The sequence below is a fragment of the Astatotilapia calliptera genome, unplaced genomic scaffold (genome assembly GCF_900246225.1).
Source record: "Astatotilapia calliptera unplaced genomic scaffold, fAstCal1.2 U_scaffold_137, whole genome shotgun sequence".
Taxonomy (NCBI): domain Eukaryota; kingdom Metazoa; phylum Chordata; class Actinopteri; order Cichliformes; family Cichlidae; genus Astatotilapia; species Astatotilapia calliptera.
Window position 1 is genome coordinate 21,668 of NW_020535660.1, and position 13,425 is coordinate 35,092.

General features: G+C 42.8%; 1 long non-coding RNA gene and 1 pseudogene across 1 annotated transcript; both read left to right on the forward strand.

Moving 5' to 3' along the window:
• The first annotated feature begins 570 nt into the window (after positions 1-570).
• LOC113017498 (piggyBac transposable element-derived protein 4-like) lies at positions 571-5,815 on the forward strand (annotated as a pseudogene).
• An 852-nt stretch (positions 5,816-6,667) lies between these two features.
• LOC113017499 (uncharacterized) lies at positions 6,668-7,048 on the forward strand. The gene is made up of 2 exons (XR_003271489.1): positions 6,668-6,733; positions 6,841-7,048. It is a non-coding gene; the product is annotated as an uncharacterized LOC113017499 (long non-coding RNA).
• Positions 7,049-13,425: the final 6,377 nt, after the last annotated feature.

The window sequence follows — 13,425 nt, forward strand, 5'->3', positions numbered from 1 at the left end:
CAGTTCAACAAATCATTTACATTGAATATGTGAGCTGGATGGTTACACGACACAATGTGATTGTCAACAATAACTGCAATGAACGCTGGTTTGAGGGCGGAGTCAAGGAGGCCATTTACGTGAAAAGGGAAAGACCCTCTCTGAATCAAGGAGGGGGCCTAAGGGTACATCTGTCACCATCTTACAATGCTGTGATTGCAGCCGTTCTCCAACTCTCTGTGAATGGTACTCAGGACCATTGATCAGTGGTTGTTGATCAATGGTCATGAGAATTTGCATAATCATGATTAAGGAACTGACCTCCCAGCCCATTGTTCCTTCAGTCGGCTGGTTTCTCTGACTGAAAACGCTACGTCCAGAAGAACAGAATCAACTTTTGGAGATTTACTTCCCTGATGATTGAGCACGCATCAAGACCTTTTAATCAGGCCAACAAATATCTTGTACTCAATTTTAGCAGCAGCCATTGTGACACTGATGATAAAACTTGTGTAAAAGTGCGAAGCTGTAAAAAAGTAATTATAAAAAAGCGTTTTTGTAGCTGAATGTTACTGGATAGCTGTTTCATCTGTAACACATCAAAATAACCTGCTAAGGTTTAATAGGCTATAAGGAACACACTCACTTCCTGAGCCCTGGGCAATAAGAGACGTTTTGTGTTTTATAATTTATTGATATGTTTGATCCTTTCTGACCTGCGTTAATGAAGCAGTCATTAGAGCACCATGTCCGCTAGAATAGTTCTGTAGTTTGATGCTTGAGTCGTTGCAGACTTGTTGAAACTCCCTCACCCGTCAAAGCAGCGTCTTTGTTATTCGAGTCCAGCAGATGGCAGTGTTTCACTGTCTGACGGCTGTCTGAAGCTTCAGCTGGATTATCCGTTTTCATGTTTGATTAGAGGTTTGTGTGTGTGTGTGTGGGGGGTTTTTAGCCACGAGTTGTCCACGATAAAGCATATTGAATGGCCTGTCTAATATTGTTAGAATTCTCCTTTGGGTTAGTTTCATTACTCAATCGGGACATTTATTTGGAAAAAGAAAAAAAGAGGGAAAAAAAAGAAAAAAAAAGAAAAGAATTAAAAATAAATAAATCCTCATAGTTTACATTTACAAATATCAATACTGAATGTTACGTCCCTCTGCAGCTTCTAATCGTCTCAGTGTTTTCAGCTGGTGCTAATTGGCCACACCTAGTCAGGTGTGGATAAAAGCATACCTGAGGCAAGCTTCCCGGCAGTGCACTAGTCTTTGCCTTGGTGGCACCAGCCATTTTAGCCAACCTGGTTTTCCATTTTAGGATGAAACCTCTTCTCACCCACACTCTGCTATTCATCTCTGTTTTTATGTTGCGGCTTTTGAGCCGGGTCGTAACATGAGTATAATCACACTGGAAGTACCAGCATCAGGAATGTGGCTTCTTCTTTTTGGATCTATAATATTTAGTCTGGTTAGTTATTGTTACTGTAACCAGTGCAAAATCTGCTCTGATGACTCAACGTTAATGTTTGAGCCCCTGAGCGCTAAAAGAAGTGTTTTGTAAAGTATTAAAACTACCTTTAATGGAAGGAAAAACGGATCACTGCTTCCTATAAGAGTTGGTTTTCTCTGTGTGTGTAGCCACTCTGTGCCTGGTGGACTTGGCTGGCAGTGAGCGAATGGTGAAGAGCCAGTCTCAGGGTGACCGTTTCAAAGAGATGACCGCCATCAACAGCTCACTGTCCAACCTGGGCGTCGTTATCGCCGCTCTGGCCAAAAAGGTCTGCAGCTGCAGTTTCTGTAGTCTTAGATGTCACACCTGCTTTCTTTACATTTACAGTATTAATGATTTTTTTGGCCTTTGTGTTCCAGGAGACTTACGTAGCTTACAGGAACTCGAAGCTCACGTACCTCCTTCAGGGATGTTTGGGGGGGAAACGGCAAAACGTGAGTTTGTTGACATCACAAATCTTTATAATGACGACACATAAAACTGAAGGAATTTATCCCCAAAAAATATTTAACAGCGTTTGATCTCATCACTTCAGATTGTGACTGTTTATTCTTTGGCACTAATTTTGGATGTCTTTATTTGCAGCTTGATGTTTGTTAACATTGCTCCGGAGCCCGACAGCTTTGGGGAAACTCTGAACTCATTGAGGTTTGCCAGCAAGGTCAGTGCAGTCTTGTTTCCAGTGTTCATTGGACAGAGTACATTAATGATGTCCTTACATCAGCTGTTTATGGTAAACCAAAGCCATACTCCATATCCATTTTAATACCTTGGTGTGTAATTCATACTCACATTTTGTCTGAAGAGTAGGGATGTTCCTGGCGTCTTATTTACTAGTCGACTAATCGAGGGGGAAATAATTAGACTAACCAACTAATGTAAAACTAAGGAACATTCAGATATTGAGTTAATTTTCAGAACTGATTAATAGAAACTGTCAAACTAGACGCAGAGGTATCTTAAACCATTTATCACATTCTGTTAAATACAAATGAAAATGCATTACTACAAAAGATGTTCTATTAAAATATGACAATCATTTGAGAATCTAAAAGTATGTCTAAGTGTGGCGAGAATGATTCAGGTAATACATTATACAGCTGTTTTCTAGTCAGGTTGTGGGGGCAGCAGGAAGGACTACTCCTGACCACAGCTGACAGATGTAAACTGGCTAGCATGACCAAGGATGCTGGGGCCTCCTACTGGTAGGACGTGCCCAGCTGGAACAGCCTCCTGGCCAAGGTGGCTGTCACCTTTTGATGTGAAGGAGTAGTGACTCTACTCTGAGCCCCTCCCCCATTGACTTAACTGCTCTCCTAAAGGAGAGGTTTTCCACCTCTCAGGAAACTAATTTCCTCTGCGTGTATCTGCGATCTCAGTGTTAACAAGAAGATCAGGGTAGATTAATAGATTTATGGTGTTTCTCAACAACAGTGCACCATCTGGTGGTAGATCGCTGCCTAACATTTAGAACACAATGTACCAGCATTGGGCATCAATTAAAATGTTAACAATTAGATTGAACGACTGGTAAGTCTGATACAGACTAGTGACAATTAGTCGACTAGTCACATAAATCCCTGATAGAGCCCACAGAAGTGGCCTGCACCATGTGCGTGGCTTGCTTTGCAGTTTAAAACCCTCAGTAGGACCTACAGCCATTTTTCATCCCCAGCGTTTTTTAATATTAGGCCATTTTCACTGTGTTGAATAGAATATAGCCAAACCTTCCGACCCTTTTTTTTTCTTTTTTCTTTAGAATTGCAGTCTCCGTTTATTAGATTAGCTTAAAGTGGCTAAGCTACAAACCGCCATCCACATGAGGTCCTAGAGCCATAAATCGCCCCATTGAAACCCATTATAAACGCTATTTTTCACTGCAGAATTATTACCATTAACGTATGGGTGATGGCTTCTGTTTCGGTTCCGTGTTGGACAAGGGGCCTTAGAATTGTAATTTTTTTTATTTGGCCACCGGGTGGCGCCCTTGTTCCGCATGTGACGCCTGCTGGAACATAGACCTTTTCCAGCGGGCTGCTCGAGACATACACCCGGGAAAGGCAGACTCATTCCCCGAGTGCAGCAGCAGCTTGGCCCGCTGCTCGTTCGGGACCATTTTCTGCCCTTAGGGCTGTTAGAGGGTGCATTTTGACCTTTATATTTAAAAATAAATAAAATAAAGGTCTCTCTGCCTAAAAGAAAAAAAATTTGTGTCTGTCTCATTCTAAGTTTAGATAAAAGCCTTCCCTCTTTGAAGTACACCCTGCAATGCAAACAAATCTAACATGAAAACAAGAATAAAAAACAAATTAGACTTTATTTTGTCGCCAACCTCAGCTTGTTTATGCAGGTGCAGGCAGGAGAGGTTATAAGAATAAGCCGTAGCGCGGGAGTAGGCATTTTCACGATGGCACGGTACCGAGGAAGTAGTGGACATCCTGATGCGCTCTGACAGCGAGGATCTCTCCTCTTCATCTGCCGAGAGTGACTCTGATTCCGGGGGTGACACGGATGATTCGTCTCTCGACACTGATCACCAGGAGTCGTCCTCTGATTTTTCTTCTGAAGATGAGAACGAGGGGAGGACGCCGGAGGAAGCAGCGGCGTGGACCTCCAAAGATGGGAAGAAATGGTCCGCAACAAACGCCGAGACGCTGCGCTACGTCGCAGCACCCACGGGGCTTATTCCGGGACCGACCCACTACGCCGTAGCCCGAATTACGGACCCACTCTCCAGCTTCAGGTTGTACATAACTGATGGGATTATACAGCATATAGTTGCAATGACAAACCTTCAGGGCAGACGCTACATCTCATTCTGGAGAGATTTAGATAGCAACGAAATGCTCGCTTATGTGGGGCTGCTAATTTTGTCCGGTGTATACCGGTCAAAGCACGAGGCCATCGCCAGCCTTTGGAGTGAGAAAACGGGAAGGAAGATTTTCCGTGCCTCAGTGGCTGAGAAAAGATTTTGTCACATAACCAGAGCGCTCCGATTTGATGACAAACTCACCCGACCTGCACGACGTGCGGACAAATTGGCTCCCATTCGGCAGATATGGGACATGTGGGCACACCGCCTGGGGATGTTGTTTAGTCCAGACCGGGACCTTACGGTGGATGAGCAGCTGGTACCGTTCAAGGGAAGGTGCAGTTTCCGCCAGTATATCCCCAAAAAGCCTGCGAAATGCGGCATAAAGGTCTGGGCAGCATGCGATGTCAAGACATCATACGCCTGGCGGCTGCAGGTTTACACCGGGAGAGCAGCGGGCGAACCGGCCGAGGTAAACCAGGGGATGAGGGTCGTCCAGCAGATGACTGACGGGCTCCATGGGCATGTCGTCACAGTCGACAATTTTTTTCACCTCATCTGAACTGGCAGAGGAACTCCTCAAAAATAAAATGGCTCTGGTCGGCACAATCCGCCAGAACAAAAAAGGAATCCCACCCGTTTTGCGCCAGATGAGAGGGAGAGCCGTCTACTCCTCGATCTTTGCCTTTTCAGCGAAACAGACCCTAGTGTCGTACATTCCCCGACGGGGCAGGAATGTGCTTTTATTGAGCACGAAACATCGCAGGCCGGAGGTCAGCGATGACGAGAGAAAAAAGCCAGCGATCATCACAGACTACAATCGATGCAAAGGAGGTGTCGACAACCTTGATAAGGTGGGTGTCATTACGCATCAGTTACGCACACCTTTATTCATTTTTCTTCATATATTCTTGTGTAAAATATACAGAGGTTTTATGTTGTTTTTTTTTTTGTTATGTTTATTTTTTGTTAGGTTGTCGGCACCTACTCCTGCAGGAGACGGACCAATCGATGGCCAATGGCCCTTTTTCATCACATCATAGACGTCTCCCTCTACAACGCCTTCATGCTGTGGACCTCCGTGGATCAGGCCTGGCATCAGCAGAAGCCACACAGGAGGAGGATGTTCATTGAAGAGGTGGGAGAAGGCCTGATCACGCCCCATTTGTCACAAAGACAGCGTCTTCCCCGCTCATCAGCCGCTGCTGAGTTAGTAAGAGATGCGCAGGATGGTGCTGCTGCAGGCCCCTCTGGAGTGACAAATCCCAAGGGCAGGAAGCTCTGTGAGCTCTGTGTTGGGAAAAGGAGGCGAGTGGGAAACACATGCAGCAAATGTGGAAAATTCAGCTGCCGAGCCCACAGCAAATTTGTCTGCAGCCACTGCTCTACCTGAGCAAGACATTTACCCCCCAGCCACACACACGCCCCCCACCCTCTCACTGCTTTCTCACTTTCTCACACTCTCTTTCTCTCTCATACATTTCCCCATTCCCAACAACAATATACATAATTACATTTACCATATACATGTTCTTGTTCATTGTTGAAAAATAAATGTTTATTTGGTTCAAACTGATCTTGTATTTTTATTTACATAATGCTTTTTATTTGATTTTAGATGGCAACAAGGTAATATGCATTTATTGGGGCAAGAGTGAAAAACGTTCTCCTGCAAAAAAAAACTAACGGCCGATCAAAATGAAGGTCAGTAGTAATTTTTAGACCATCCAAAGGCCTAATTAAAAGTACAATAAAATATAACTTTCAAATGTATTTTATGGAAAATATTTAATTTTTTCATTTTTTTTGCCAAAAAAGGCAGTGTGCTCATGTGACAAAACCGGGATATAAAAGGTTAAAATCGCGAAATATAATTAAAACTTTATATGAATATTTCAAGGAGAAGTAGGTCTAAAATATTGGCTAATTTAAAGTGGAAAAATATTAATGTATAATCTTTTTATAGCACTTTTTATGGCGTGGTCGATTTTTGGCTCTAGGTCTTCATAAGGGGTACTTTTTTTTTTTTTTTTTTTTTTAGGACTTACCAAGGGTTAACCACCAAAACACTCGTCTGCAGTGGAATTTCTTTGAGCTAATCGATTCATTTCATCTTCTAATTAATGTGGAAAATGGTGGCAAAGGTGGATGAAATGAGTGATTCCTAGAGTTACATTTTATTGCCTTTTTTCTTTCCTTTTCTTAAAGTTATGAAGGCATCTTGGATGCCATTTCAGTGAGTGGGGGTTAATGCCCCACACTCTTTTCTGTCACTGCTTTGAATGCACAGACTGGTCTTAATGTTGATCTTTGTAATCTTCAGTGTTACGACCCGGCTCAAAAGCCGCAACATAAAAACAGAGATGAATAGCAGAGTGTGGGTGAGAAGAGGTTTCATCCTAAAATGGAAAACCAGGTCGGCTCAAATGTTCTGTGAGTCATAGGAGTCTACTAACATTTCCATGATAGAACAAGGCTGCAACCTTTGTACACTATATAAGGCAAAGAACTAATTAGCCTCATTTTGTTTTCATTCTGAGGCTTGTTTTTTTTAGCACATACAAACAACTCTTCTTATGAGAATATTAGGACGCGTCTTGTATATATGATCGGCTCGCACATGGCCCGAAGATTGGTTTACCTTCTGCCATGTTGAGGCCAAAAACCCTGAGGACAGAAAAAAACAAAAAAAAAAACAAATGGTAGGTTGTCTCTGTGTGAGAGACGTTGGCATTATACCCGATATTTTTTTAAAAATGCAATGTGTGGATTTCTTTTACAGACAACATCTGCCATGTTGTGGACTGCTCAGAGTCTCCCCCTCCAGCACTGCTAATCCAGATGTTGGATCTGTGTTTCCACAAGCCCCGCGAATTCTAGAGACTTATTCATCATGAAGAAAACAAGACAGTCGATCGATCGATTATTTGCGCAAGGGTCATAAACGCAGGAAGGTTACATCAAAAGAAGCACAAGGATGTGTCTGTGATAAAAGACTACAGCCCCCCACCTTGATCCTCGAGAATCTGGGGGGAAGGACAGTGGAATTTCTTTCATCAGAGTTAAAACAATGTACAAATGGTAAACATAAAAATGACAAACATTTAACAATTCACTCTAACACCAGACCCCACCGACTCCGCCCCCCTCTCCAGGATGCTCACAGGACTCTGCAGGATCACACCCGTCTGAGGAAACGGAACTCAACATTAAACTCGCAACCTTCCACCTGCTGTCGACGGCACTGAATGAGTATGTGCAGGAGATATGTTATGGATGCCAATCCGGTCACCCCAGCCAGTTACAACACAGTTGCCTGTTTGAGCTGCCTGTGTTTTTCTTCGAGACCTGCTATGATGAGGTGATGGAAAAGCTCCGGACGCCCCGATTCATCCCGGCCATCCGTCTGTTTGTTTGCTCATACAGTGTCAGTGAGGCTAAAGCACAAATCATCAGCACTGCAGAGCGTCTTCTGTGTGAACTGAGATCAGTGCCGCACATTGTTTGCACCACTGATGAGAATGTCGGATACCTGCTAAATACCAATCATCACACCCGCGGAGTTAAATCAGCGCTGCTCCACATGATTGGAAACTACTGGTCTGGGAGACACAAGATTTAATGCACATCTGTTATAAAAACCTTACTGTGCACTACACAGAAAATGAAATAAAAACGTATGCTAACACTTTTTTCTGGTCATTTGTGTTTGTGTTTGGTCAAAGTGATTATGGAAAACACGCTGAGAAAAATATATCACAACCCTGCACACCCAGGGGGTTTAGGAAGTGTAAAGAAGCTCCGTATCGCTGTCAGTGAGGCAACAGGCTTAAAGCCGTCATTACCTGACGTGGAGCGTTTTTAAAAGGAGATGACACATATACTCTTCATAAACCTGCAAGGATAGAGGACACAGAAATGCAAGGATACAGAAATGCAAGGATACAGAAATAGAGTTTTGGTTAACGGGACTGACAAACAGTTTCAAGCTGATTTGGTTGACATGCGTGAATATTCTGCGGATAATGATAATGTTAGGTACTTATTGACATGCATAGATGTGTTTTCTAAGTATGCATGGGTTAGGTGCCTTGAAACCAAGACAGGACAGGCTGTTGCTGAGGCTTTTGGTGATATTCTGAGAGAGGGCCGTGTGCCTGAAAAACTCCAAACAGATTTAGGGAAGGAATTTTATAATAAACATTTAAAAAACTAATGGAGCAGCATAACATCACACATTTTTCAACCTTTAGTGAAATGAAATCATGTGTGGTAGAGCGTTTTAACCGCACCTTAAAGGGGAAAATGTGGAAATACTTAACATCAGTTAACTCGCCAAGATATGTTAATGTGATCCAAGATCTTGTACAGTCCTATAACCTGTCTTATCACAGCTCTATCAAAATGACCCCCACCGAGGTGTGCAAAGATAATGAGAAAGCAGTCTTTAACACCCTGTACAAAATGAAACCCCAAAAACCGGTGACTTTTAAATTTAATGTGGGCGATACAGAGAGAATATCTAAACTACGAGGCATATTCTGAAAGGGTTACCATCAGACCTACACAGACGAGTACTTTACCATAAAGGAGCGTTTAGGAAGAGACCCTCCCGTATACAAACTGGAGGATCTCACAGGAGCTGCAGTGAAAGGTGTATTTTATGAATACACAGCAGGTGACTATTGACAAAAACAAAAGGTTTCAAATAGAGAAAATACTTGGCAGAAAAAAAGAGGCACTTGAGTTTCCGAGCATTTTTATCCTGAGGTTATAACACCTATTGTTTTAAATGAACCGTATGAGGTCGGTGTTATAGAATTTCAATACCCAAGACTATGGTTGTCTTTTCCACAATCAGATTCGCGAGTGGAAATTTATGATCCAGTCACAAATGGAGCATTGTCCATAACCGTGATTGAGCTGTCTGTGGGGCATTATGCATCTGTGGCGCAGATAATAAAACATTAAAACATAACACCGACATTAAAACACAATACAGTGAAGTTAGTAACCATGTTAGTGTTATGGGCCCTAGGGGCACAGTTCTCACATTTAGAGGGAGACTGGCAGGAATCTTAGGATTCAAATCAGAAGACCCGTTTGTACTTCTTTATAAAAACACATACGCACCACATCCTGCAGACGTATACGGCGGAAAATAGAACATTTTTATTTATGCAGATATCGTTGATTACCAGCTTGTGGGTGACGCCCATGCGCAGCTATTAAGAGCAATAAATATAACAGACGATGACCGTCGGGGAGCCATTCTTCAATTTGACAGCCCACACTACACACCAGTCTCGAAATCCTTAATCGATGACATAGAAATTGATTTGAAAGACGACCAAAATCAACACATACCCTTTTTATACGGGAAGGTGTTTGTCAAGCTCCACTTCCGACCCATAAGACACCATTTGTAAAAAATAAGGATGTCTGTCTACAACACAGATGAAGCAAAATCTGTAAGATATTATTTAAATCAGGCTGGTGGCGAATTGAATGGTTATATTGGGACCAGCACGCAATGTGGCGCAGGTCTGGGAGGTTTGTTCAGCAGCCTGTTTAGAATTGCTGTACCGTTGTTTAAAAAAGGAGTCAGCATAGTCAAACCCCACCTAAAAACAGCAGCATCAGGCATAGTGTCTGATGTGATATCCAACATAACCAAGCCAACATCTACTAAACAGGATGGCAACAGCTTGTATGTGTATACACCCAAACCTTCTAAGACCCCTCCCACTGCACGCATGTGTGATACGCCGCCGCCTACAAATCGTAAAACGACAAAACCTGCCAGGAAAGCCACCAAACGGAGACAACCACGCGGAGTGAAAAGACCCAGAACCAGTCGTTCAAAAACTACAGCATGTGACATCTTCTAAATGGCTCTGTTACACAACCAATCAGAGAATGTCTAAAAACAGAGCTCGATCTTTTTACTGTCCCATACACACAAACGTCCATAGAGAAAACGACCTTTATTGAAATTCCACCAGTTTCTGCAATCACAGACGGAGGTCCAATCGAGTTTAAATCTCATCGTCCGGAGAGGATTACCTGGATCTAAACGATTCCTATATCTACACACGAGTAAGAATCACAGATGCTGACGGCACAAACTTAGGCAGGGATGATTATGTAACGGAGCGGAAAGGCTGATTTTATTTCCACAGTGTTTTGTGTTTTTTTTTTTTTTTTTAAAGGAAGGAAACCTTCCTCAAAATGGGCAGAGCAGTGGAGCCGCAAAGGGAAAGCACACAATTTAAACTGTAAGATTAAAAATATAATTTATTATATTTAAATAGTTAAAAATGTAAAATGAATTAAAACAACCTTGGCCAAGGGGTAACACAGTAAAAATCAATAAAGCATAACATTAAAAGTCCTGTGGCCTGCGCCACGACCTAAAAGTCCCAGGGAGCTAAGAAATCCAGCAGGTGGTATAACCAAAGGAACCAGCGGAGTCCTCGCCTCCCTCTCGCACTCACGCCCCGATATGCCCGGGTGGGCAGAGCTCTCAACTCCGCCCGCCGCTTCTTTAAAACTGGAAATCGGCACAGCCGTCTCGTGGCTTCCGCTGGTGCTCTCTGCGCTGGTACTGGTGCTCTCTGCGCGCTGGTGCCTCTGCGCGCTGGTGCTCTCTGCGCGCTGGTGCCTCTGCGCGCTGGTGCCTGCATTAGCCAACTCTAGCCGCCTTAGAAGAAGGGAAAACCCGGCGGCGTCTCGCCGCCCTATCGATGTTTCTGTTCCGGTTGCCACCGCTTTCCTGTGGCACACCAACCGGCACCAGCCCGTCTGGGCTTGTGGCACCGCCACCGCCTGATACCGTTCACTCTCTCAGTCCTCACTCCACCATCAATCTCCTCTCTCTCGTCTCCCATCACTCTTATTGGCCCCCGGGACCTCACAGGTGTGTCGGGTTCATAATCAAGGAGGGGCGGAGACTTTCCAGGACAAGTCACCGATGAATACCATAAAACATGCAATAAAACCAAGAATAGAACACTATACAATATTAAAATATTAAAGAAAGTAAAAACAAAACCAAACATGCACAATAAAAATATCTTAGGTAACTTGTCCCTCTCCACCCCGTGACACAAACGTGGGACTTGTTAATTATCCAGGTTGCACCTTATTTAGTCAGGTAGATGTAAATTTGGGGGATCGCTTGATTAGCCAATCATCCAACACGTATCCATACAGAGGCATAATAGAATGTCTTATCAATTATAATAAGCAGACTTTAGACACACAGTTCAGCAGCGCTTTATTCTGTACAGACACAGCCTCACACATGAATGATACATGTATAGAAGGGGAGAACCAGGGTCTGGTGACCAGAGGTACTTATACAGCGAATAGCAGTATTGTTGAATTGATTGCTCCAGCACACGTAGACCTGTTTTTTCAAGAAAAATGATTACTTAATGGAATCGATCTGTCGCTGAAATTTGTGCGCTCTAAAGACGAATTTGCTCTCATGACTGGAGCTAACACCGCGTATAAAGTTAAAATCGTCTGTGCCAGCTTATTTGTGAAAAGAATCAGTGTCTCACCAAGTGTCAGGCTGGCACACGGCAAGGCTCTGCATCATGCAAATGCAAAATATGCTGTAGGCAGAGTTTCTTTAAAGACCTTCTCCACACCTGCTGGGGCAAGAATATCAACTAATTTATTTATGGGCAGGTTGCCTAAATTTGTCATCATCGCCTTCGTGGATAACGAAGCTTATCCTGGTTCTTTTACACGTAATCCATTTAATTTTAAAACTGATGAAGGACATTCAGGGAACGTATCATTAGTTCAAACAGGGAGCGTGAGGCTGGAAACCCGTTTCAGAAATCCGCTACCCCGAACAATGAACCTGGTGTGTTACTCTGTATTTGATTCAGTCATCCAAATATCTAATGAGACAAGTGCTGCTGGACGACTACTAAACATTCAAAATGAATACAATAGAACTAACCAGCATTGTTAAAAGGATTAGTAACAGGGCTCATCTTCTAGGCGTCTTAGCATGTGACCAGCTGCCAACAAAGCCCATCAGATATCCATGCATGGGCATTGTGAATACAGATCCATCAGACTTACCTGGGAAGCACTGGTTGGCGTTCAATATCACAAAAGACAAGCAAGGGCACTTTTTTGACAGCTTCGGTAACTCACCTGATAAGTTTTCACCCGAGATAAAAGTTTTTCTTTTAAAAACACCGCTCGGATATTGTATTCTGGGAGACAGGTTCAGAAGGACTTTTCGGTAACCTGCGGACAACACTGTGTGCTTTTTCTATATCATGTCCAAAAAGGAGCGTCTTATTCAAGACTAATTAATATGTACAGTGATAACCTTGTTTGTAACGATGCAATGGTTTGTCATTTTGTTAACAAAATAAGACCTGTTTCTGCATGTTTTGAAAATAACTTTGATTGTGTGCAGCGCGGATACTGATTCAAGTAACAAATAATAAAAGATAACAGAAGAGAATATCGTTTCATCTGGTATTTATTTTCACCTAATTGCTAAAAACATTATTTAGTAATAATAAAATCTTTAAACATCAGCATAGAGTTCAAAAAGTAGTAAAAAGGGGAAAACTGTCATCTGTTTAACTAAACAATATAGACATAAATAAGAAAAAACACATAAGTAGTAGTATATAAAAAGGGAAACAAATGCGAGGGTAAATGATCTTTTTTTCAAGAATAAGAAAAACAAACATAATTTTAAAATTCATTAAAAATCGATCCACCCGCTTCTACTCTGCCTTGATTTTTTATGTGTGGTAAATAAGCTTTGATCGCTCAGTGACCGCTTCTTGTGCAAACCATTTGTTTCCACACTCGGGTCGCCAGTGTCGCCTTTATATTGGCTAATAGTCCTCCTCACCTCAGCATTAGGAAAAGCAGACAGAGACTTTCTCCCTCACTATGTGTTAATAGACCTCTCTGCATTGAATCACACTTGTTATTAATCTCTGTCTCTCTTCCACAGCATGCCTCTTGTCCCATCTTCGTTCTCTCACCCCAACCACTCCTGGCAGATGACCGCCCCTCACTGAGCCTGTTACTGCCGGCGCTTCCTCCCTGTTAAAAGGGAGTTTTTTTCCACTGTC